Raw genomic sequence first — 23012 nt, forward strand, 5'->3', positions numbered from 1 at the left:
CGCGCACGGGGTCGCGCTCCGGGGAGCCGGGGTCGCTCACGGGGCTCGGTCTTCCCTCGCCGCCCCCTTGCATCCCTTCCCCGTCCCCCCTCGCCCCCAACTCTTCTCCGCCCCGTCCCCACCACCCATTAACCGGGAAGGGAAGTTTCCCGGCGCCTGCAGCCCGGCTCCCCAGCCCTCGGCGGGGTTACCTTCTGCAGAAGCGGGCCGGGGGCAGGGGGCCAGGGGAGGGGAGGCAGCCCGGAGGACGCAAGGACGAGGCACCCAGCGAGGAAGGTGGGCGGCGGCGGCGGCGGCGGCGGCGGCGGCGGCGGCGGCGGCGGCGGCTGTCAGCTCGCGTTCCCCCGCTCACAGCGCTGCCATTACTGTGCGCCGAGGCCGCCTCCCCTGCCGGCCGCCGCCACCCGCCCGGAGAAGCGGGGGTGGGCAGCGCAGCCCGGGAGCCCGCGCGCCGGACGCTCACCTGCCGCCGCCGACACACGGCGAAGCTCCAGGCCGCTGCCGCTCCCGGACGGCACAGGGGCGGCGGCTAGAGGGCCCGGGAGCAGAAGGAGGGCTGGGGACGGGACCCGACAAACAAGCGCTGTCCCGGGCGCCCGGCTTCCCCCCCAACACACACCCTTCGGGCTCCTGCTTCCGCTACCACCGACTCTCCCCCCAGAAGACGGTGGTACCGTCCGCGCTACGGCAAGCGCCGAGGGCCCGCCTTAGTGCGATCGCGAAAGGCCCCGGAAAGCCGGATTCGAAGGGACTCGTCCCTGGGCCCCCGACTGCTGAGCCGACCGCGGTTTGCGGGGCGCAAGAGACTCGGTGCCCGCCAGGTTTGCGCACCACCAGTGATGATATGTCGAGAAGGGTTGTCAACACAAGTCCTTTCCCTGCGAGCTGTTTCAGACCAATGTGGATGTTCTGCGCCCCAGCAGTCTCCTTGCCACACGCTTCCGTGGGCGTTTAAAATCGTCAAAAACGTATTAGCAGAACCCCCCCGCCCCCCCCCCCCCCGTAGTCCTGATCTCGTGCGTTTCCGTCTGTAGACAAATTCTGAGATAGGGATGTACCTCCAAGGAACTTCTCTCGAGGTCCCGGCCGCTGAGCGCCCACTCCCCAGACCCCAGCGCAGGGGCGAACAGGTGCCGCCGCCCACGGCCGCGGGGCCGCCGTCACTCCTCGCGGCCGCAGCACCTCCGCGGACAAAGCCTGGCTCCGCGCCTTCCTTCGCCGCCGCCCGTAGCCACAAGATCGTGGAGGCTTGTTCTTCAGACCTTTTCCCTTGCGCTCCCTTTCTTAAAACTTTGTGCCAATTCTTCAAGGCCCGTTGGAAATCCTGTCTGCCTCCTGGTCCACAATTGCGATTCCCTGATATTCTCGAATAAACCCATCTTTTGCTGGTAGAATAACGGGCCGTTTGACTCGTAGGGTTAACACAGCTTAGAGACTTGTGCTATTAATAAATGGGACTTTTTGATGTTGCATGATGAGATACGTCGACACAGGAGAGATCTACATAACACCGCGAACCAAGATTTTCTAATGACCGACGCAGCCGTTACAGAATCCGGCACGGATTAAAGACCCACTCAAAGCGCCCATTGAACCAAGGCGTAGATGAATACATCAGTGTGTGTCTCTGTGTTGCACACACACAAAAACAAAGTACAAGAGATTCCTTGATATCATTTCAGATTATTCATTGCAAATGACCCTTAAGAAATTACCGCTTATCAAATGTTCTGTAACATCACAGAAGAATATCTACACTTAATGGCAAAGACTATTACATTCTTCTCCTAAGGCCTCCTATTTGCTTCATATACTTGAATCATAGAGAATGCTTTTATTAAGTCAGATAGTAAAGAGAGATGCAAAAAATGTAAAGCCACGTCGTTCTTCTCACTAAATCTTTTTCTATTTTGGAAATTACAAGTATTTTTCATACAAACATGATGTATGTGAACGTGTTTGCATTTATTACTTTTTTAAGTTAATAACTAGGTTTTTGAAATTTCTTTTTAAGTCTAACATGGAGTTTACCAAAAAAAAAAAAAAAAAAGAAATCTGATTATTTATTGTATTAATGGAAGTTCTACGTGATGCGCTCTGAGCTACATTTTCCACTATGACCCTTCTATGAATTTGTAGCACCTCCGACAGTTCCTTTCCAGCCCTCTTGCTAAACACAGATAGACCAACCAATGGCTGCTAAACAACAAGAAAGAGTCCCTTTTTCTGAGACTGTTTTTGTCCAACAATTTATGACACCAGCTGGACTTCTACTACCAAGCCTCTGTAAAAATGTCTTTCTTTCCCCAGAGTAGAACACCCTCTGACACCAACGACATTTTCCTTGATCAAACTTCAGTCAAACTCTCTTCTAAACTCTCTTTTCAATAGGCCTCAACCTTTGGATTGCATGATAATCCTCAACAGTAATACAATTAACATAAAAATTAATATAGTGGGAAATGTTCATAATACTTTTGAATGGACTTGCTTTCTTTTAAGTATATTGGTGAGGAAATTAAAAAGTAATAGCAATTTCCTTTTTATTTTAGAGAACTAAAAAATTCAGAATTTGAGTGATTTGCCAAGATAATTCAACTAGAGAGAAGAGAGTAGAAGACATTACTTCTGACAGAAAAAATATTTCTCAGACCTATCACTGAGATAAGTAAATTGGAGGAATTAATAAATAGATATTACCTTAAGTTAAATTAACAATACAATATAATATTGGGTTTATTAAGTCTATTTTATAAAGTATTTGGGCTTTACATATGATTTCCTTAATTTTATACATTCAGATTCCTTTGTGTTACTGAAAGAATGAAGTTAGTAGTTATACACTGAGACATGAAAAAGAATAAACAACGAAGGGTATAAAATAAATAAATTAATTAATAAGTCTAACATGGTAATTATTGCTAGATATAAACCACATAAACATAAGCTCTTTGAGGTATTTGACCTCCTGAATAATTTTAAAGAGTATGAAGAGGACCAGAGATCAAAAAGTTGAGAACCAATGCCCTAAGTCATGAACTTGCCCTGGTCTTGCCACTTTCCCTTTAAACTTTAGCTAGAGATATGAATTAGCATGAAGGGTGCCAAAAATGAATCACTATAACACCACCTATCTCTAAATTCCAGAGACCTCTCTCATCCCTTTAATGCTTATCCAACCTATATAGTAGGGAAATACATTTTGAAAAAGCTTATAGTATCCAAGCCTTTAAATATTAAATTGAAATTAGTTCTTCCTTTCAGAAAAAAAAAAGATATTGTTTCTGGCCAACCCTTCAACTCACTATCTTTACCCTCAAACCTAATCTCAAACCCTAGTTCATCTCTGAATCCTTTCTGTTTTAATTTTTAGCAGAAATTACATATATGACTAAAATAGTGTGTTTGGCTTTGTAAGATATTTGTTCAATTCTTTTATTTTTTCCACAATTTCTAAAGTAATAAATATGTTTTTAAAAGAGAAAGAGAGAGAAAGCAAAAAACCCTACCAATATTGCAGAAATAGATGACCATATTTAAGTTGATAAATATTCCTCAAAATCTTTTCATGAATAGAATTAAATGTTTATGCAAATCAGATCATATTATAGATATGCTATTTTGTAGCCAGCTATTTCACTTCAAAATCTTGCTGATTTTGGTCTGAGAACATTAAATAGTTCTTATTAGGCAAAGTAAATTATAAATTAGCATTTAAAGAGAAAAATTAATGAAAAATATTTTAGGTAGAATATCTTAAAATGTCATTACATAAATCAGTGAAAAATTATGTCTATTTCATTTACCACAAGTGAGTGTACATAATTTTCTCTTTCAAAATTTTCCAAGTTCATCTCCTAATCCCCCTGTAACTACCCTTTGAGGAGCCTAACCAGAATTATCTTCTGTCTTTACAAGCTTCCTTTATACACATGAAAACCAAAGAGCCTTTCTTATTCCTGGACATTTATTATTTCAAACAATTTGTCTCATTTTTACATTCTATATATTAAATCTGAATCATCTCTCATTAAATCTTTACTGGGAACTTGCATTTCCTGGTTATATCATTTATTAAACATTTTTCCACCTTTTGTTTTTGGTAAACAAGAAAAAACTGAGATATTGGAGAACAGTTTTCATGTTTGGAGTAGCTGATTAAGGAGCTTCTTTGCACTTACGGGAAGTGCAGGGCTCCATCTTGGAGAAATATCTGACTGTAGGATTGGGGCTGAAAATACATAAAATGAGCCTAGAGCATCTCGTAGACAAGAAAGTAAGGAAGTACTCAAAAATAAAAACATCCACATTGATTGGACTGTGTCAAAGGGCATAAGAGTCAAGTGAAAGAATTTTCAATGGCCAAAGTTAGAACAATTTGAGCAAGAAAATAAAGTATTAGTGGATTATAACACAAAGTACAAAATAAATATCCATGGATTCATACTAATAAAAAATGATAAAGTAATAAATAAGGGAGAAGAAGCAATTTTATTTCATGCAGGAGAATTCCAAATAAATTCCACCTCCAGGAAGAGGAGCATGACTCCCACTTTTTTGGCTGTGCACCATTAAAGTGACTTCCTTCCAAAAAAATTAAAAGAGTAACTTTACAGTAGAGAAACCTGACAAATGTCACATGGTCAGATGATTAAAGTCCAGAGACCTCTCTCATCCATACAATACATTGTACAATACTCATACAATAAGTAACATGATAACTTATTGTTAATACTATGATCAATTGATGTGATGAGAATGGCACCATATCTCTGTGATCTTCCTCCACAAAATGTACAGTTTTCATCTAATCATGAGAAAATCATCCAACAAATTTCATTAAAGGGGCATTCTGCAAGATACCTGACCAGTACTCACCAAAATGATTAAGGTTATCAAAAGCAAGTTAAGTCTGAGAAAACTGTCAGCCAGGAGTAGACATGACCCATGAATGTCATGTAGTATCCTGCATAGGATCCTCTAACAGAAAAATACGTAGGGAAAATCTAAGAAATCAGAATCATATGAATTTTAGTTAATTACAGTGTATCAGAACGGATCTATTCATTGTAATAAACATACCATACGCCATATTAAAATAAGATATTAACAGGGAACACTGGGAGGTGTGGGGAAGAGGGTATATAGGAATTCCCTATTACGTGCTCAATTTCTCTGTAAACCTAAAACTATTCTAAAAAAAAAGTCTATCAATTTTAAAAAAGCTCCTACAACTGTACAATTAAAAAAAAAGTATGATGTCTCTAATCAGAAAAGCTAGGATCCTGTAAGATTTTTGTTTTGTTTTGTTTTAAAGATTTTACATATTCATTCATGAGAGACACAGAGAGAGAGGCAGAGACTCAGGCAGAGGGAGAAGCAGGCTCCATGCAGGGAGCCTGATGCGGGACTCTATCCCAGGACCCTAGGATTATGACCTGAGCCTAAGGCTGATGCTCAACCGCTGAGCCCCCCAGGTGCCCTATAAGATTTTTCCATATGGGAAGGTCAACCAGATGAACAAGTTATTTTTTTGCCTCTCTTAGACAATTTTGGTTGAAAGCTATTTAAAGAGAAAAGAATAAGTGTTCTCTTTTAATTAAAAAAAAATGCCTGTAAATCCTTTATATTTTCTTTGCAGTCACATTCAGACAAGTAATTGAACAAGACCAAAGTTGTGTTCAAAGAGAGCTCATTTTAAAGAAATACTCATAATTTCGTGACTTGCAGTAGTACATTTAAGAAGGTGATTTCTCGGGGCACCTGGGTGGTTCAGTGATTGAGCGTCCGCCTTCGGCTCAGGTCATGATCCCGGGGTCCTGGAATTGAGTACCACATCGGGCTCCTTGCAGGGAGCCTGCTTCTCCTTCTGCCTGTGTCTGTGCCTTTCTCTATGTCTCTCATGAATCTTAAAAAAAAAAAAAGGGGGGGGGGGGTTGGTTTCTCGAGTAATGAATTGCAATAAATAATATGTGATATGTGAAAGGAGAGGTGACATTTCCCTCATCTGTTAGATCATATTAAAAATACATGTGTCACTAAAAGTGGGCAGCCGCGGTGGCGCAGCGGTTTAGCGCCGCCTGCAGCCCAGAGCCTGATCCTGGGGATCTGGAATCGAGTCCCACGTCGGGCTCCCTGCATGGAGCCTGCTTCTCCCTCTGCCTGTGTCTCTGCTCTCTCTGTGTGTCTCAATAAATAAATAAAATCTTAAAAAAAATACATGTGTCACTAAAACATGAATCCTGATCCATCCATATAAGTGTGTAAGCCATCTCATTTGAGGAGAAAGGGATAAAGAAAACAAATCAAATTAAATGTAGCAGGTCTGGAAGCAAGCTAATTTAAAGAAAATGTAGGTGGACTGGGATCCCTGGGTGGCGCAGCGGTCTGGCGCCTGCCTTTGGCCCAGGGCGCGATCCTGGAGACCCGCAATCGAATCCCACGTCGGGCTCCCGGTGCATGGAGCCTGCTTCTCCCTTTGCCTGTGTCTCTGCCTCTCTCTCTCCCTGTGTGACTATCATAAGTAAATAAAAATTTTTAAAAATGTAGATGGACTAAAAGATACAGTCTTCAGGCAACGGAAGGTGGTTGATCAGTAGTGTTAACTTGTGCCAAGTGGGTCCTAAATGCTTTTAAGCATACTCAGCATCAATGTTGGAAATAGGAACTATACAAGATTATGCAACCAGATTTCTAAAATACAGTATTTAGGTATGGCAAGGTTAAGAGCCTTGGCTGGGTATCCATCTCTTTTCCAATAAATAGCATTCATCAATCGAGTAATCAAAAAAACAAAAATACCCTTATTAACCTATAGTTTCCTTGGCTAGATCTCTGTGGGAAGCAAATAAGACTAACAATATACTAAGAAATGCACAATAGTTTACTATTTACTAAAGCATGGTATAAAAATTATTCATGTATCATGCCAACCTAAAAAGAAGTTACCAACTTCTTGCTTCCAAAAAGATGTGCTTTGGCTAGTAAAAGAGAGAGAGAGAGAGAGAGAACAGTGAAACATTCATAACATATAGACTTGGAAACCGGCAAATGTGTAAATTTGGTAGATATTTTAACCTATACTATTTATAACAAGTTACTCACTGTATAGCCTGGATCCTCATCACATTTCCTTTATGACTGTCTAGGAAGACAGGAAAGACTAGAGGCATGGCCTCTTTGCACTGTTCAACACTTTGCTTTCTTTTCTTTCTTCTTTTCATTTTCTTTCTTTATTTCTCGTTTTTTAGAGAGAAAGAGCACGGGAGGGGCAGAGGGAGAGGGAGAGAGAGAATCTTAAGCAAGCTCCATGTGCAGCACAGAGCCAGATGTTGGTCCATCTCATGACCCTAAGATCATGACCGGAGCCAAAATCAGAGTCTGATGCTTAACTGGCTGAGCCACCCAGGTGCCCCAACACTTTAATTTCTGATTTTATTTATTTTTATCTTAAATTATCATATAGTAAAATTGACTTGGGGAGGGGTATACAGTTTTTAATAATTTTAACACCTGTAGAGATCTGTGTAGCTACCACACAAGTGAAACTCAGAAGAGTTCCATTACCCCCAACAAGCTCTTTTATGCTATTTCTTGATATCACTTTGTTTTCTTTCCATATCATCCTGGGTTCTCATCCAAATCCTTTCTTATTTAAGTTTTTCTCTCATCTCTGATTTCTCACCATTTGACTTTAGTAAAGAATATGGTTAAGGACGACACCTATATCTGTGGATGCATACCTGGTCGTAAGAAGAAAGAGGAAGAAGGAATAGGAGAGGAAGCCCTCTGCATAGTGGGAAAGCAGGAAACCTATTCAGAACATGGTTTACAGGCTTCCATCTGGACAGTTCTCATAACCAAGTAAGTCTCAGCTTCCTCACCTATGAAAGTAAGGAGTTGGAGAGCTTAAACTTATGTAAGAGACACAACACCTAGAAGTCAAAATGTTCCTACAGGAATACCATAAAAGAATTCTTTCATAACTTTAACAGTTAATATGTATTTTTATTCTAATTTAAATGTTGCCTTATCTAGATTCTATTTTTTTAAATAGAAAGCACAAATTGTGTAAAAATTTGGAGGAAGAAAAACAGAAAAGTCAAAGATTATGACTACTAGCCTAATGCTTTTTATTAAGACAATTTTTTTTTGCCGTTAGTGATAGAACACTCAAGTCCAGGTAGCAGAAGAATACTAGACTTAGAAGAGTCCCAAGTTAATTTTCAGATTCCACATTTTACAATTCTATGCACAGGCTTTACCTATCGATGTAGGAAAAGAATATATGAATTGTTGAATTCATGAATGAATGAGGAGCAACATTGAAGCTGGCCTGATTATCACTACTACCCCTTGCTACACTACAAAATATGAATATGCCCCTGAGATAAAAGAGTGACATCAATATTACCACATGCAAACACAAAGAGTATAACCAGGGAGCCACTAATAATTGACCAAGGTTAGCATGAGAGTTGAAATGTATTTGCCATTCTTATTTGTATCCATTTTAGGATTCAAGTGCATGTACTTGATTGATTCCATTATAAATTCAAATCAACAATAAAGTATGAACACCATAAAGAATAAAGCACCTAACAATACATGGTTACTGTCTGGATCAATCAGACAGTTTTTCAATTGCAAATGGCAGAAACAAATATAAGCACAAAAAGAAATGTATTGGCTCATGTAACTGGGAAGGCCAGAGAGCTAGCTGGCATAGCTAGATTCTCTACAGTAGTACTTTTCAAACTTAAATGTCCAAACAAATGGCCCAGAGATCTCATTAAAATACAGGTTCTGTTTCATAAATGTGTTTCATAGAGCTGTTTCTAATAAGCTCCTCACTGATGTTGATACTATTGGACCATGATCACCCTTTGAGTAACAAGCTCCCCAAGAAAAAGGTCTGGAGGAGCACCTGAGTGGCTTCGTCGGTTATGGGTCTTCCTTTTGATTTTGGCTCAGATCGTGATTGGAAGGTCATGAGATCGAGGAGCCCTGTGTTGGGCTCCAGCCCTGTGTTGCTGAATATGGAGCCTGCTTGAAATTCTCCCTCTATCTCTGATTCTCCCCTCCCCACCCCTGGCTCATGCACTCACACATTGTCTCTCAAAAAAAAAAAAAAAAAAAAAAAAAGAAAGAAAAGAAAAAGAAAGAGAAAAGGGGCTGGAAAGTCACTAAGAATAAATCTTAGAAGTTCTCATCACAACAAAAAAGAAAAAACATTTTTGTAACTATGTATGGTGAGGGATAATAGACTTATTGAAGTGATCATTATTGTAACATACGAATATAAAAATCATTATGTTGTGCATTATATGTCAATTATACCTCAAAAAATGCAGCAAAAAAAAAAAAAAAGAAAGAAAAGAAAAGGTGCTGGGCAACCATTTCATATATGCCATGTATTGCCCTCAAGGAGTTTTCAACCCAGTCGCTGTTATTGATGTATATGGATGCCATCTAAGTTGGTAAAATATAATAGACAGAATATACATTTTACATTTTTGTATCCACCACTTTTCAAATCTACACTGATTATAACATTCAAAGATCTCTTCATTTATTGGGTGCTATAAGGAAAATTTAAAAAGGGGTATCTAACCCAGTCTCAGAGATCACAGATACAGAGTTATTCAGCAATCACTCCAATTCTCCTCCCTTCACCTTCCTCTTGGCAGCCAGGGATGGCCATGTGACACATTTCTGGCCAATGAGGAGGTAGGCAAAAGTCCCAAGGGAAACATTATCTTTCCTGAATAAAAAAAAAAAAGACAAAGTCTCACAAGAAGCTTTTGTTCTTTGTCCTTTGTTTCTTATCATTTTCTTCCTGCCTGAACTTGGGCACAATGCCTTTGGATGCAGCAGCTGACTAGTGACTTTAAGGACAAAAGGCACACCCTAAGGATGGCAAAGCAAAAAGATAGAAGAATCCCCATCCTTGTCATTACCTTTAAGCAACTATACATCCCATCCCTGTATTTATTATTTTGTGACACAGATAAACCCATTACATCTTTAAATCACTGTTGATTTTCTTTTACTCCCAGCCAAATGTATTTCTAATCAATAAAAATCATTTTCTTATGGAAAAATATATAACCTGAAAGCCAAAAACTATTAACCAGGCAAAGGGAGAAGAACAATATGCTATTTGTGTTTAAATTCATATTCAATTTATTGAAATTGAAATCAACAGCAGAGTTTATCAAGAAGCCTTTAAGCTCAACTTACAAATCTTAGTTCATTTATAAATCAAGTATACTTTGCATTAAAAATTTTAAAATACCTGCCTTCACTTTTTCTTGTTATTAGTGCTCAGTTTATAATTTTGACAGATTAAACTTCTCTAATCTTTCCCAAACATATAAAAGCTTTAGTAAATAATTTCTCTTAAACTTTTTAAACTACCATCACAAATTCAATATATCAAAATTGTTCAAGTGTTTCACACAGGAACCAAAGCAATGCCAACTTTACAGCAGTTAACGGCAAATCTTCGTTAGGACATAAGTACTTTTACAAGCCTCTTCTAAACATACCAGTTTACTAAGTCAGATCCTTACGATTGCATTCTCTTAAATATGTCAAATTAAAACTATATTCCCTCAGTTTTATACATTTTAAAGTACAAAAATAACACAGACAAATTATACAATTACCATAAAACTCATTCCTAAACCAGGCAATATGGACTTAATTTACTTTTACTTTTTCTACATTTCTATGTTTATTTCTACCTCTTCCTGGGCTTGCAAAGTGACTTTCTCAGCTGAGAACAGCAGTATTGTCAGACTTGCTAAGGTCACCCTGTCTGCGATTAAGAACTGCGTTACAGGTGCAGAGGGGGCTTACAGCCAGAGACCCTGGACTGGGACATGGGTTCAGAATGCTACTTCCAGGATGATTCTGCTTTATTTGCAGTAACACTATAGCCCTTCTTGCTGTCATCATCTACCTGCTTTGGTAACAAGGGATCCCACCCAAGTCCCTGACTTTTAGGTAGGATTTAGAGTAAGTTTAAATTTTGTATAACTTTTATGTGTCTTCTGAGTGTATCTTAAGTTTCAAACTTACCCATTTTCTTATTTCAGTTTGATATACAATTTCACATGACGTGATTAAGATAGATTAGATTAACATTCTTATCTGAATTACAATCAGTATTTGCATTGTTGGATTTATGTTTTTTTTTTTTAAGATTTATTTATTTATTCATTCAGAGAGAGGGAAGAGAGAGGCAGAGACACAGGCAGAGGGAGAAGCAGGCTCCATGCAGGAAGCCTGATGTGGGACTCGATCCCGGGTCTCCAGGATCACACCCCAGGCTGCAGGCGGCACTAAACCGCTGCACCACCGGGGCTGCCCTGTTGGATTTATGTTTGAAGAGACATTGTGGCTTCTTTATATGTTCCTTAAAGAGCTCATCAACCATCATTTTAAGCTATTTTATTGATACTCTCTTATTAATAAGCTACTCTTTTGTTCTTCAATTTTAAGTTTGGACTTTTAAGGTAAAAATTAACATTATAATTTGTATTATTCATCTATGATAAGCACTAAGCAGCAAAACGAACACTAATATAATACTAAACAATAAAACAAGGTGAATGACAAGATTTAATGTTAATATATGCTAACACAGCCATTTTCTTTGTGTGGGAATTTACAACTATCCTTTTGGTACATTGGTTTTTTTTGGGGGGGAGGGCAAGGGTTTGAAGAGGATTTATCTACTTAAATTAATTTAATTAATTTTTCTAGCTTTATTGACACTGTGAGTTTAAGGTATACAATGTAATGACTTGCTACATGGAAATATTGTAAAGTGTTTCCTACAATAAGGTTATTAACACATATTTACTTAACATAATAATTGATGTGGGAAACAAAGGCAAAAGGAAATATAAATATTAAATGTCTTTATAATCTGCAGCCCTTTGACAAATACTTGAGATAGGCAGATTATAACACTACCAGGATACTGAGTCTTCTTTAACATATGAAAGTCCTTTTGGAACTTCCTTTACCTTGACTTCTCCCAACCCCAAGGTAAATAATCAATTGCTCCTCACAACCCTGGGGCAGCAGGTGGCAGGAGGCAGCAGTGGCAGCCGCTCTTTGTGCTCACAGGTCCTGTCCCTATGCTTTAATAAAATCCACCATTTTGCACCAAAGACGTCTCAAGAATTCTTTCTCAGCCATCAGCTCTGGATCCCACCAACATCACCATTTCCAAAAACTACATTAGTTATCATTTTGTTTTTGTTGTTATTATAACGAGAACATTAAAACTCTACTCTCATTGCAATTTCCAAGTACACAACACAGTATTTTTAACTATAGTTACCAGGCCCTACAATACATCCCCAGAACTCACTCATCTTACACCTGGAAGTTTGTCCCTTTTGACCAACATCTCCCCATTTCCCCAATACTCAACCACTGGCACCATTCTACTCTGTTTCTAGTAGTTCAGTGTTCCTAGATTTTACATATAACTAAGATCACACAATATTTGTCTTTAAGGTTATTTCACCTAGCATAATACCCTCAAGGTCCAACCATATTGCCATAATGGGAGGATTTCCTTCCTTCTCGTGGCTGAATAATATTATGTTGTATATATGTACCAAAAAATATTCATCTTTTCATCCATTGGTGCCAGGATTTTTTCTCTTCTCTGAGAATAGCCATTTTAACAGGTGTGACGTGATATTTCATGGTGGTTTTGATTTTCACTTCTCTAATGATTAGTGATATCAAGCACATTTTCATGTATTTATTAGCTATTCCGATCGTCTTCTTTGGGGAAAAAAATGCTTATTCAAGTACTCTGCCCATTTTGTAATTGGATTTTTTCTTTTTTTTTTTTTTTTTGCTATTGAGTTGGAGGTTTTTTTTTTTTTAAAGATTTTATTTATTTATTCATGAGAGACACACAGAGAGAGAGGCAGAGACACAGGCAGAAGGAGAAGCAGGCTCCCTGCAGGAAGCCCGATGTGGACCCGATTCCGGGGCTCCAAGAGCCAAAAGCAGACTTTAACCACTGAGCCACCCAGGAGTCCTAAGTTATAGAGGTTCTTTATACATTTTGAATATTAACCCCTTATTATATTTTTTAACCCCTTATTATATAAGTGATCTGCAAATATTTTATCCTGTTCCATAGGATGCCTTTCACTTTGTTTATTGTCTTTTTTGTGATGCAGAAGCTTTTTAGTTTGGTGGAGTCCTATTTGTTCTGTTTTGCTTTTGTTGCTTGTGCTTTTGGTATCATCTACAAAAAAAAAAATCATTGCCAAAATTGATGTTAGGAGCTTATTCATTTATGTTTTCTTCTAGAAGTTTATGGTTTCCAGTTTCAAATTAAGTCCTTTTTTTTTCCTTCAAATTAAGTCCTTAATCCTTTTTGAATTGTTTGTGAGTGCTATAAGACAGAGGTCCACTTAAATTCTTTTGCATGTGGCTATCCAATTTTCCCAGCATCATTTATTAAAGAAACTATCCTTTCCCCACTGTATTCTTGGTTCTCTTATCAAATATTAATTGATTATGTATGCATGGGTTTATTTCTTGGCTCTTGATTCTGTTCCATTGTCTCTCTACCTGTTTCTATGCAAGGCCTATGCTATTTTGATTATTACAGTTTTGTAATGTAGTTTGGAATCAGGAAATGTGATGCCTCCAACTTTGTACTTTCTCAAGACTGCTTTAGTTATACATGGTCTTCTGTGATTCTTCATAGATTTTAGGATTATTTTTTCTATTATTGTAAAAAAAAAAAGCTCATTGGAATTTTGACAGGTACTTTGAATTTGTAGATGGCTTTGAAAAGTATGGACATTTTATGTCCACAATAGCCAAACTAGGAAGGAAGGAGCCTCGGTGTCCATCGAAAGATGAATGGATAAAGAAGATGTGGTCTATGTATACAATGGAATATTACTCAGCCATTAGAAACGACAAATACCCACCATTTGCTTCTATGTGGATGGAACTGGAGGGTATTATGCTGAGTGAAATAAGTCAATCGGAAAAGGACAAGCATTATATGGTCTCATTCATTTGGGAAATATAAATAATAGTGAAAGGGAATATAAGGGAAGGGAGAAGAAATGTGTGGGAAATGTCAGAAAGGGAGACAGAACAGAAAGACTCCTAACTCTGGGAAACGAACTAGGGGTGGTGGAAGGAGAGGAGGGCTGGGGGTTGGGGTGACTGGGTGATGGGCACTGAGGGGGGTACTTGGCGGGACGAGCACTAGGTGTTATGCTATATGTTGGCAAATTGAACTCCAATAAAAAAATTTAAAAAAAAAAGAAAGAAAAGTATGGACATTTTAAATTAATAACATTAGCTCTTCTGATTGACGAACAGGGAACACTTTTCTGTTAATGTGTCTTCAATGTGTTTCAGGAATGTCTTATAAAGTGTATAGATCTTTCCTTCCTTGATTTATCATTCCCAAGTATTTGGTACTTTTTGATGCTATTGTAAAAGAGATGTGTTTTTTTCTTTTTCAGATAATTCATTATTAATATAAAATGCGACTGGGGCACCTGGGTGGCTCAGGAAGTTGAGCGTCTGACCCTTGGTTCCTGCTCAGGTCCTGATCTCGGGGTTGTAGGATTGGCCTGGTCCAGGTCCACATTCAGCAGGGAGTCTGCCATAGATTCTTTCCCTCTGCCTCTCTTCCTAGTCATGCTCTCTCTCATATAAATAAATCTTTAAAAAAAATGCAACTGATTTTTGCATGTTGATTTTGGTTTGTTTTTAAAGATTTTATTTATTTATTTATTTATTTATTTATTTATTTATTTATGAGAGACATAGAGAGAGAGAGAGGCAGAGACACAGGCAGAGGGAGAAGCAGGCTCCATGCAGATAACCCGACGTGGGACTCAATCCTGGGGCTCCAGGATCAGGCCCTGGGCCGAAGTCAGCGCTAAACCGCTGAGCCACCTGGACTGCCCTGCATGTTGATTTTGTATCCTGAAACCTTACTGAGTTCATTTATTAGTTCTAGCAGTTTTTGGTGTAGTTGCTTCAGGATTTTATATACATAAACATATATACACATATATATCACATTGTCAGTTAATAGAGACAATTTTACTGCTTCCTTCCTAATTTGAATGCCTTTTTTCCTTCTTGTCTAATTGCTCTGGTCAGGACTTCTAGTACTATGTTGTAAAGGTGAGAGTGAGAGTGTCTTGTCTCTGATCCTTCAAGAGAAAGCTTCCAATCTTTCACCATTGAGTATGATACAGCTGTGGCTTTGTGATATATGGCACTAAGTTGAAGTACATTCCTTCTATTCCCAATTTGTTGAGAGTTTATCATAATGCATGTTGAATGTTGTCAATTGCTTTTTCTGCATCTACTGAGATGGTCTTGTGATTTTGTCTATTAATGTGGTGTCTCACAATTATTGATTTGTATATGTGGAACCATTTTTGCTCCTCAGAATAAATCCCGTTTGATTATGGTGTATGATCCTTTTAATGTACTATTGAATTCAGCTTGCTAGTATTTTGTTAAGGATTTTTGCCTCTATATTTATCTGGGAAGTTAGCCTGTAATTTCTTTTTCTTGCAGTGTCCTTGTCGGGCTGGCCTCATAAAATGAGATTGAAAGTGTTCCCTTCTCTTCAATTTTTTTGGAAAGAGTTTGAGAAGAACTGATACTAATTCCTCATTGAATGTTTGGTATAATTCACCCACAAGTCATCTGGTCCTGGGATTTTCTTTTTTGGGAGGATATTGATCACTGAATTAATCTTATTTGTTATTGGTCTGTTCTGATTTTCTCTTTTTTTATGATTCAGCCTTGGTAGCTGTAGGTGTCCATGGAGTGGCAAGAGCCAGTTGCAGATACAAATGTAGTTGGTAGGAGCTGAGGCAAGCCACAAGGGCTGGGGCCAACTGTGGGTGCTCTTGTAGCTGTAGGGGTGCTGGCTGTCAACATGTGCTCCCATGGCTGCCAGATCTTACCACAGATGCACGGCAAAGGAGGCCAGTGTTGGGAGTCAGGCTGGATTCATGCGGGTATACAACTGGAAGGGCTGGCTAGCAGCAGGTGAGCCTCATTGTACAGGCCAGTGGCAGGAGACAGTACCCACAAAAAGCTGTGGGGGCCCTGGCTGTGGGCATGCACTCCTGTGTCTCCACAGTCTCTCCGCAGGTGTGACAGTGGCAGTGGAGGCCAGCAAAGTGAGTCCAAGTAGGAGCATGCAGGTATGCAGCAGAGGTGGGACAGCTGTAGGTGAGTCCATTAGTGCCAGCCAGTAATAGGAGATAGAATTGAATCCAGACTCACAAACAGCTGTGAGGATCTTGGCTGCCAGCATGCACTTCCTTGGCTGTAGGATCTTACCATGTGCTTGCACACATCAGTGGAGACCAGTGACAGGCATCGGGCCACTGGTGTGCAGTTTATACCTGGAGGGGCTATCCTCATGTGCACACACATTGGTGGGGGGCAGCTGTGGGGGTCTTGGCTGGATTCCTGCATTTGTCAGCTATAGAGGCCTGCACTACAGCAGGCACAGGGTAGGGGGTGGTGTGGGGGTGGGGAGAATGCTTAGGGAGCCAGGGGAAACTCAGGTATCTGGCATCTGGGAATGGGAAAATACCTGTGTGGGGGTGAGGGTGGGGGAGTGGGGATGGAAAAATCTGTAGGAGGTCTGTGGCAACCGTGCTGGTCACTGGTATCTTCAGTGGTGAACCCACTAGAATACCCTGTAGTACTGGTCACTAGGGACTAAGGTCAATCCCACCGAGAGCCTGTTTTGAGTCCTTGTTCCCAGTCATCTCTATACATCTCAGCTTCACCTGTCTCTGCTGGGGTGAAACCAAAGCAGGTCTTTCATGGGTGGTGGGATGGCGGGGCGGGGGGGGGGCAGTTTTGGAAGGTTGGGGAAACTGGTTGCTCATCTACTCTCCTTTTCCTAGTGAAGGGGACTATTTCTAGCTTGGGAGTTCCCACTCGGCACTGAGTCATGCCCACTTGGAAAGTGGAATGATGCAGGAAAAATTAAGCTGTTTTTCTTCCTTTTTTGTGCAGTAATTCTCCAGTTCTCTATTCCACAGTGTTTTTAAATGGACTCCATATCTCTCCCAGAGCCATTCTTGGTCATGGATAGCTGTTTTATTGTTGATCTTTAGAGGGTGACAGACTCAAAAGTCTCCTACACTGCCATTTTGGTCTTATACTTTGTTCTTAATGCCTTTCCCTTATTTTTTAAAAAGATTTTATTTATTCATGGTAAGCAATAGTGCATGTATTTTATTTATTCATGAGAGACACAGAAAGAGAGAGGCAGAGACATAGACAGAGAGAGAAGCAGGCTCCCTGCAGGGAGCCCAATGCAGGACTTGATTTCAGGACCCGGGATCATGCCCTGAGCCGAAGGCAGACGCTCAACCGCTGAGCCAGCAAGGTGTCCCAATACTTCTCCTTTAGAGTATCTTTATGCATTCATAGCTTTTTATATATTGAAATTATTCCAATAAAGTATAATTATCATTCTTTGAATGCTCAAGTTATCAAAGTTTGGCCAGAGAGATCTTAGCTGTTCCTATGTCTGTTCATTGATACTGCAGAATTTTGATTCTGGCAATAAGATGTTCTTTGCCCATTTAAAAGTTCCCTGCATGGAGATAAGAAATCAGAAAACTTTATAAGGAATACTGGTTCCCTATAGTAGTGAATAGTATTAGGGACTAAAATTTGAGTATTAGGGATAGATTATTTTAGTCAAACACTGTGGAATACAGGATAACAGCACTGCAAAGGCAGTTCAGTGACAAAACTAGAAACAGTATTTCCCACATGAGAAATACTATGCAGCTGTTAAAAACAATAAGGTGAAAGACTCTTAATGAAGCCATATTCTTGGGAACTAATAGACCCTCCTTCCCCTGCACTTCCAACCCCAGCCTATTTTCTGCCCCCATGCCAAATAGTTCCTGGAATCAAAAGCAGCTGGGTGAGGTGTTAGTCTTTATTGGGAGTGATGACTCATGTGAGGCACTCAGAACTCCCTGGCGAATACCAATATTAGTATGCTAAAAAGAACTACTATTTCAGTAGACTTTTTATCCTGTCTCAGAGGCTAGAAGAACACAGAGGGAATGGGGAAGAGAGAAGCTTCTATCCTAGCAAGGAACTACTAGCTTGCCTGTGCACTGCCACAGGCTAAACATTTTTTCATCTTTTACCTCCTATAGCTTCTGCTCATTAATATACCTAGATAAGCAGACCTAAAGCTCAATGATAAAATATGGAAAAAGAATGGTCATACTATAGCTCCCAGAGGGGGAAAGGCCAGGCAGCATAAGGAATTTTTAATAATGATTAAACCAAAATGCTAGAAAAGACAGATAAAAATCTGAAGATAAAAAAAAATGGACAAACAATAAAAATACTTAAAAGGATTCAAGTACAACACTTAAAAATAATTTTCCAATTAAAAAGTTCAGAAGACCAGGGGTGCCTGGGTGGCTCAGTTGGTTAAAGTCAGACTCTTGATTTTGGCTCAGGTCTTGGTCTCAGGGTTGTGGGATTGAGCTCCATGCCAGGCTCCATGCTAGGTGTGGAATCTGCTTGTTTTTCTCCCTCTGTTCCTCCCCCTGCTCACATGCTCTCCCTTTCTTTCTCTCAAATACATAAATAAATAAACTTTTTATTTTTTTTAAGATTTTATTTATTTATTCATGAGAGACACAGAGAGGGAGAGAGAGGCAGAGACACAGGCAGAGGGAGAAGCAGGCTCCATGCAGGGAGCCTGACGTGGAACTCCATCCCGGGTCTCCAGGATCAGCCCTGGGCTAAAAGTGGCACTAAACCGCTGAGCTACCCAGGCAGCCCTAAATAAATTCTTTTTAAAAGTTCAGCAGACCATTTTAATAATGGTGCTGGAGCAACTGGACATCTACAGCGCCCCCCCCCCCAAAAAAGAATCTCAATATAAGTCTCATATCTTATATAAAAAACACAAAAATTAATAACGGACTTAAAACTATGGAACTTTTAGAAAGACATAAAGGATATAGTCTTCAAGATCTAGTTCTAATCAAAGAAGACTTTGACCATGAAAACATGACCTATGAAAAGAAAAAATTGATAAATGGGTTTCATCAAAATTAAAAACTTATTCTGCATAAGATTCTGTGAAGAGGGGGATCCCTGGGTGGCACAGCAGTTTAGCGCCTCCCTTTGGCCCAGGGCGCGATCCTGGAGACCCAGGATCAAGTCCCACGTCGGGCTCCCGGTGCATGGAGCCTGCTTCTCCCTCTGCCTGTGTCTCTGCCTCTGTCTCTCTCTCACTGTGTGCCTATCATGAATAAATAAAATTTTAAAAAAAAAATTAAAAAAAAAAAAAGATTGTGTGAAGAGGATGAAATAAAAAGATTCTGTGAAGAGGATGAAAAGACAAGTAGGATCTTGCATACTATATATCTGACAAGGGTTTTGGTATGGTCTGAATGTTTGTGTCCTCCCAAAATTCATATGTTGAAATTCTAACCCCAAGAAGATGGTATTAGTAGTAGGTGGGGTCATTGGGAGGTGATAAAGACATGAAGTTTCCACCTTCATGACTGGGATTAGTTCCTTGTCAAAAGGCTCTATGGAGGCACCAAGCCCCTTTCACCACGGGAGGATACAATGAGAAATCTGCAACACAAAAGAGGGCCTTCATCTAGATATGCTGGCATCCTGATCTCAGACTTCCAGCCTCCAGAACTGTGAGAGATAAATTTCTCTTATTTATAAGATACCCAGTCTGTGGTACTTCCTTATTGCAGCCTGAATGAACTAAGACAGCACTCATGTCTGGAATACATAAAGAATTCTCAAAACTGAATAGTAGAAAACCAAAAATTCTCAATAGAAAGTAGGCAAAAATATGAAGAAGCATTTCATTGAAGAGGATATACAAATGAAAAATAAAACATGAAGAGTTGTTAAACCTCATTAGCTCTTAGCAAAGTGCAAATTAAAACCACAATGTGCTATCACTATACATCTTTTAGAATTACTAAAATAAAAAATAATGATAATACCAACTGCTAGTGAGAATGCAGAAAAATGATCAATTTTCAAACATCATTGGTTGGAATAAAAAGTGGAATCACTTTTATATCCAATAAATATTTTGGAGGTTTCTTTGAAAACTGAACATACAATGACTCTACAACCTAGCAGTTTCACTTTTGGGCATTTATCTTAGAGAAATAAAGAGTTGAATTCACACAAGAAACCATATATAAATGTTCAAAGAAGCTTTACCTATGGGGCTCCTGGGTGGCTCAGTCAGTTAAGCCTTCACCTTTGGCTCAGGTCATGATCTCAGGGTCCTGGGATCAGGCCCTCGGTCAGACTCCCTATTCAGTAAAGAGCCTGCTTGTCCTTCTTTCTCTGCCTCTCCCCCCAACTCATGCTCGCTTGCTCTCTCTCTCTCTCTCTCTCTCACTCTATCTCAAATAAATTATTTTATTTATTTTTTTAAAGATTTTATCTTTAAAAAATCTTTTAACAAAATAAAAAGAAAAATAAGCTTTATCTGTAATAGCCAAAACCTGTAAATACCCAGATGTCCTTCAGTGGGTGACTGGATTACATGACTTGAAAAACAGAATGAAAAGAAAAATATGAGGAGCAGAGGGCAGAGGGAAGAAATGGATATGGGGGAATGAATATACTCTATGGACCTCATTTTTTGGGGGTAAAAGAGTGTCCTTGATGGGTGAAATAGTGCATATAATTGGCTAAAATAATGGATAAAATAAAGACCAAATTATACAATGATAAAAGGTACAACTTTATATATATAATATTTATATTATACATAGAGTACAAATAATAGACAAGGAGAGATAAATATAAATAACAATGCATACACAACTTCTAGATTTGGACATATCTATTGAATAAAGATAAGTAGCTGCAAAATTAAACAATTTAAAAAGGCTTATGTGATAAAATAACACTTCAGATGTATCTATACAAATAGGACAAAACTAATAAAATTGGCCTTACTTTGTGTTAAACAATAATTTTTCTTTCAAGATTATTTTGATCACAAGATGAGAGATTACAGGGAAAAATTTTGTTTCAAAGGAAAACCAGGTATTACTTATAGCACATCTTTCCTGTTTATCCCCCTTTGGGGGGGCTTCTGCTTTTCATTGTCTTTGAATATTTTATACTCTCCAATTTGTAAATAACTGAAATACACCATAGACCTGCAATTGATTTCACTTTTTCATCTCTCTTCCTTAGATCAGTAGAAAAAAAAATTTCACAAGTCTCAATAAATGCAAAAAGGTTGAAACCATATCATGCATCTTTTCCAACCACAAGAAAAAAATCTAGAAAGACCACGAACACATGGAGGTTAAATAGCATGTTACTAGGTAATAAATGGGTCAACCAAGAAATCAATGAGGAAATTTAAAAAAATACATAGAAATAAAAACAAAAACATAATGGTCAAAAATCTTTGGGATGCAGCAAAAGCCATTCTAGTAGGGAAGATTATAGTTATACAGGCAAACCTCAAGTAGCAAGAAAAATCTCCAATAAACAACCTGACCCATAATGAAAGGAACTATAGAAAGAAGAACAGACAAAACCCAAAACCAGTAGAAGGAAGAAAATAAAGATTAGAGCAGAAATAAAGGAACTAGAAAAAGCAATAGAACAAATCAATGAAATCAGGAGCTGGTTCTATGAAAAGATTGACAAAATTGCTAAAACTTTAGAAAGACTCATCCAAACAAAAACAAAAGAAACAAACACAATAAACAAAAGGAGGAAAGAAAAGAAAGGATTCAAATAAAAAGTGAAAGAAGAGAAATAATCACCAACACCACAGAAATACAAAGGATTATAGAGAATATCATGAAAAATTACATGGCAACAAATTGGACAACCTAGAAAAAAATGATAAATTCCTAGAAATATATAACTTTCCAAAACTGGGAAGAAATAGGAAGAGAAAATCTGAACAGACCAAGTAATAGCAATGAATTAGAATTAGTAATCTAAAATGCCCATACTACCCAAAAACAGATTTAATGCAACCCTTATAAAAACACCAATAGCATTTTTCACAGAGCTAGACAAAAGATCCCAAAATTTGTATGGAGTCACAAAACAAAACAAAACAAAACAAAACAAAACAAACCTTGAATAGCCAAACTTGAGAAAGAACAAAGCTGGAGGCATCACAATCCCAGATTTCAAGATATACTACAAAGTTATAGTAATCAAAACAGTATGGTACTGGCACAAAAACAGACACACAGATCAATAGAACAGAGCAAAGAGCCCAGAAGTGAACCCACACTCACATGATCAATTAATCTACAACAAAGGAGGCAAGAATATACAATAGGGAAAAGAGAATCTCTTTAATGAATGGTTTTGGGAAAATCATACAGCTACCTGCAAAAAATGAAACTGGACCACATTCTTTTTTTTTTTTTTTTTTATGATAGTCACAGAGAGAGAGAGAGAGAGAGGCAGAGACACAGGCAGAGGGAGAAGCAGGCTCCATGCCGGGAGCCCGACATGGGATTCGATCCCGGGTGTCCAGGATCAGGCCCTGGGCCAAAGGCAGGCGCCAAACCGCTGCGCCACCCAGGGATCCCACTGGACCACATTCTTATAGCAAACATAAAAACAAACTCAAAATGGATTAAGAAATTAAATGTAACATCTGAAACCACTAAACCCCTAAAAGAAAATATAGGCTTCCCTGAACATCAGTATTAGCAATATGTTTTTGGTTCTGTCTCCTTAGGCAAGGGCAACAAAAGCAAAAATAAACACTTGGGGTTATAGCAAACTAAGCAGCTTTTGCACAGCAAAGTGAATCATTAAAAGATGAAATGGCAACCTACCAAATGCAAGAAGATATTTGCAAATAATATATCTGATAAGAGGTTACTATCCAAAATATATAAATAATTCATATAACTCAACACCAAAAA

At 39.0% G+C, this 23012-nt stretch overlaps 1 protein-coding gene and 1 long non-coding RNA gene across 12 annotated transcripts in view; one reads left to right on the forward strand and one right to left on the reverse strand.

Moving 5' to 3' along the window:
* Positions 1 to 23012, reverse strand: part of CUL2 (cullin 2) — a 165659-nt gene that overhangs the window by 98559 nt on the left and 44088 nt on the right. Inside the window, exon 1 of one of the 9 annotated variants that reach the window (XM_077896611.1) lies at positions 1059 to 1203. The exons of 6 other annotated variants lie outside the window; for them this stretch is intronic. The gene's annotated coding sequence lies outside the window, so the exon portion shown is untranslated. Of the gene's footprint in view, positions 1 to 191; positions 377 to 463; positions 648 to 1058; positions 1204 to 23012 lie in introns of those variants that run through there. 2 more of the 9 variants (XM_077896604.1, XM_077896609.1) reach the window with 2 other exon arrangements.
* Positions 726 to 15777, forward strand: LOC144313618 (uncharacterized). Of its 3 annotated transcripts, XR_013379217.1 has the most exons (4): positions 726 to 1945; positions 2553 to 2668; positions 7698 to 7863; positions 14535 to 14710. It is a non-coding gene; the product is annotated as an uncharacterized LOC144313618 (long non-coding RNA). The 3 variants fall into 3 exon arrangements; XR_013379216.1 differs by lacking the exon at positions 14535 to 14710 and adding an exon at positions 15610 to 15777 and having other exon boundaries at positions 726 to 2668; XR_013379215.1 differs by having other exon boundaries at positions 726 to 2668.

The sequence above is a fragment of the Canis aureus genome, chromosome 5 (genome assembly GCF_053574225.1).
Source record: "Canis aureus isolate CA01 chromosome 5, VMU_Caureus_v.1.0, whole genome shotgun sequence".
NCBI classification, from domain to species: Eukaryota; Metazoa; Chordata; class Mammalia; order Carnivora; family Canidae; genus Canis; species Canis aureus.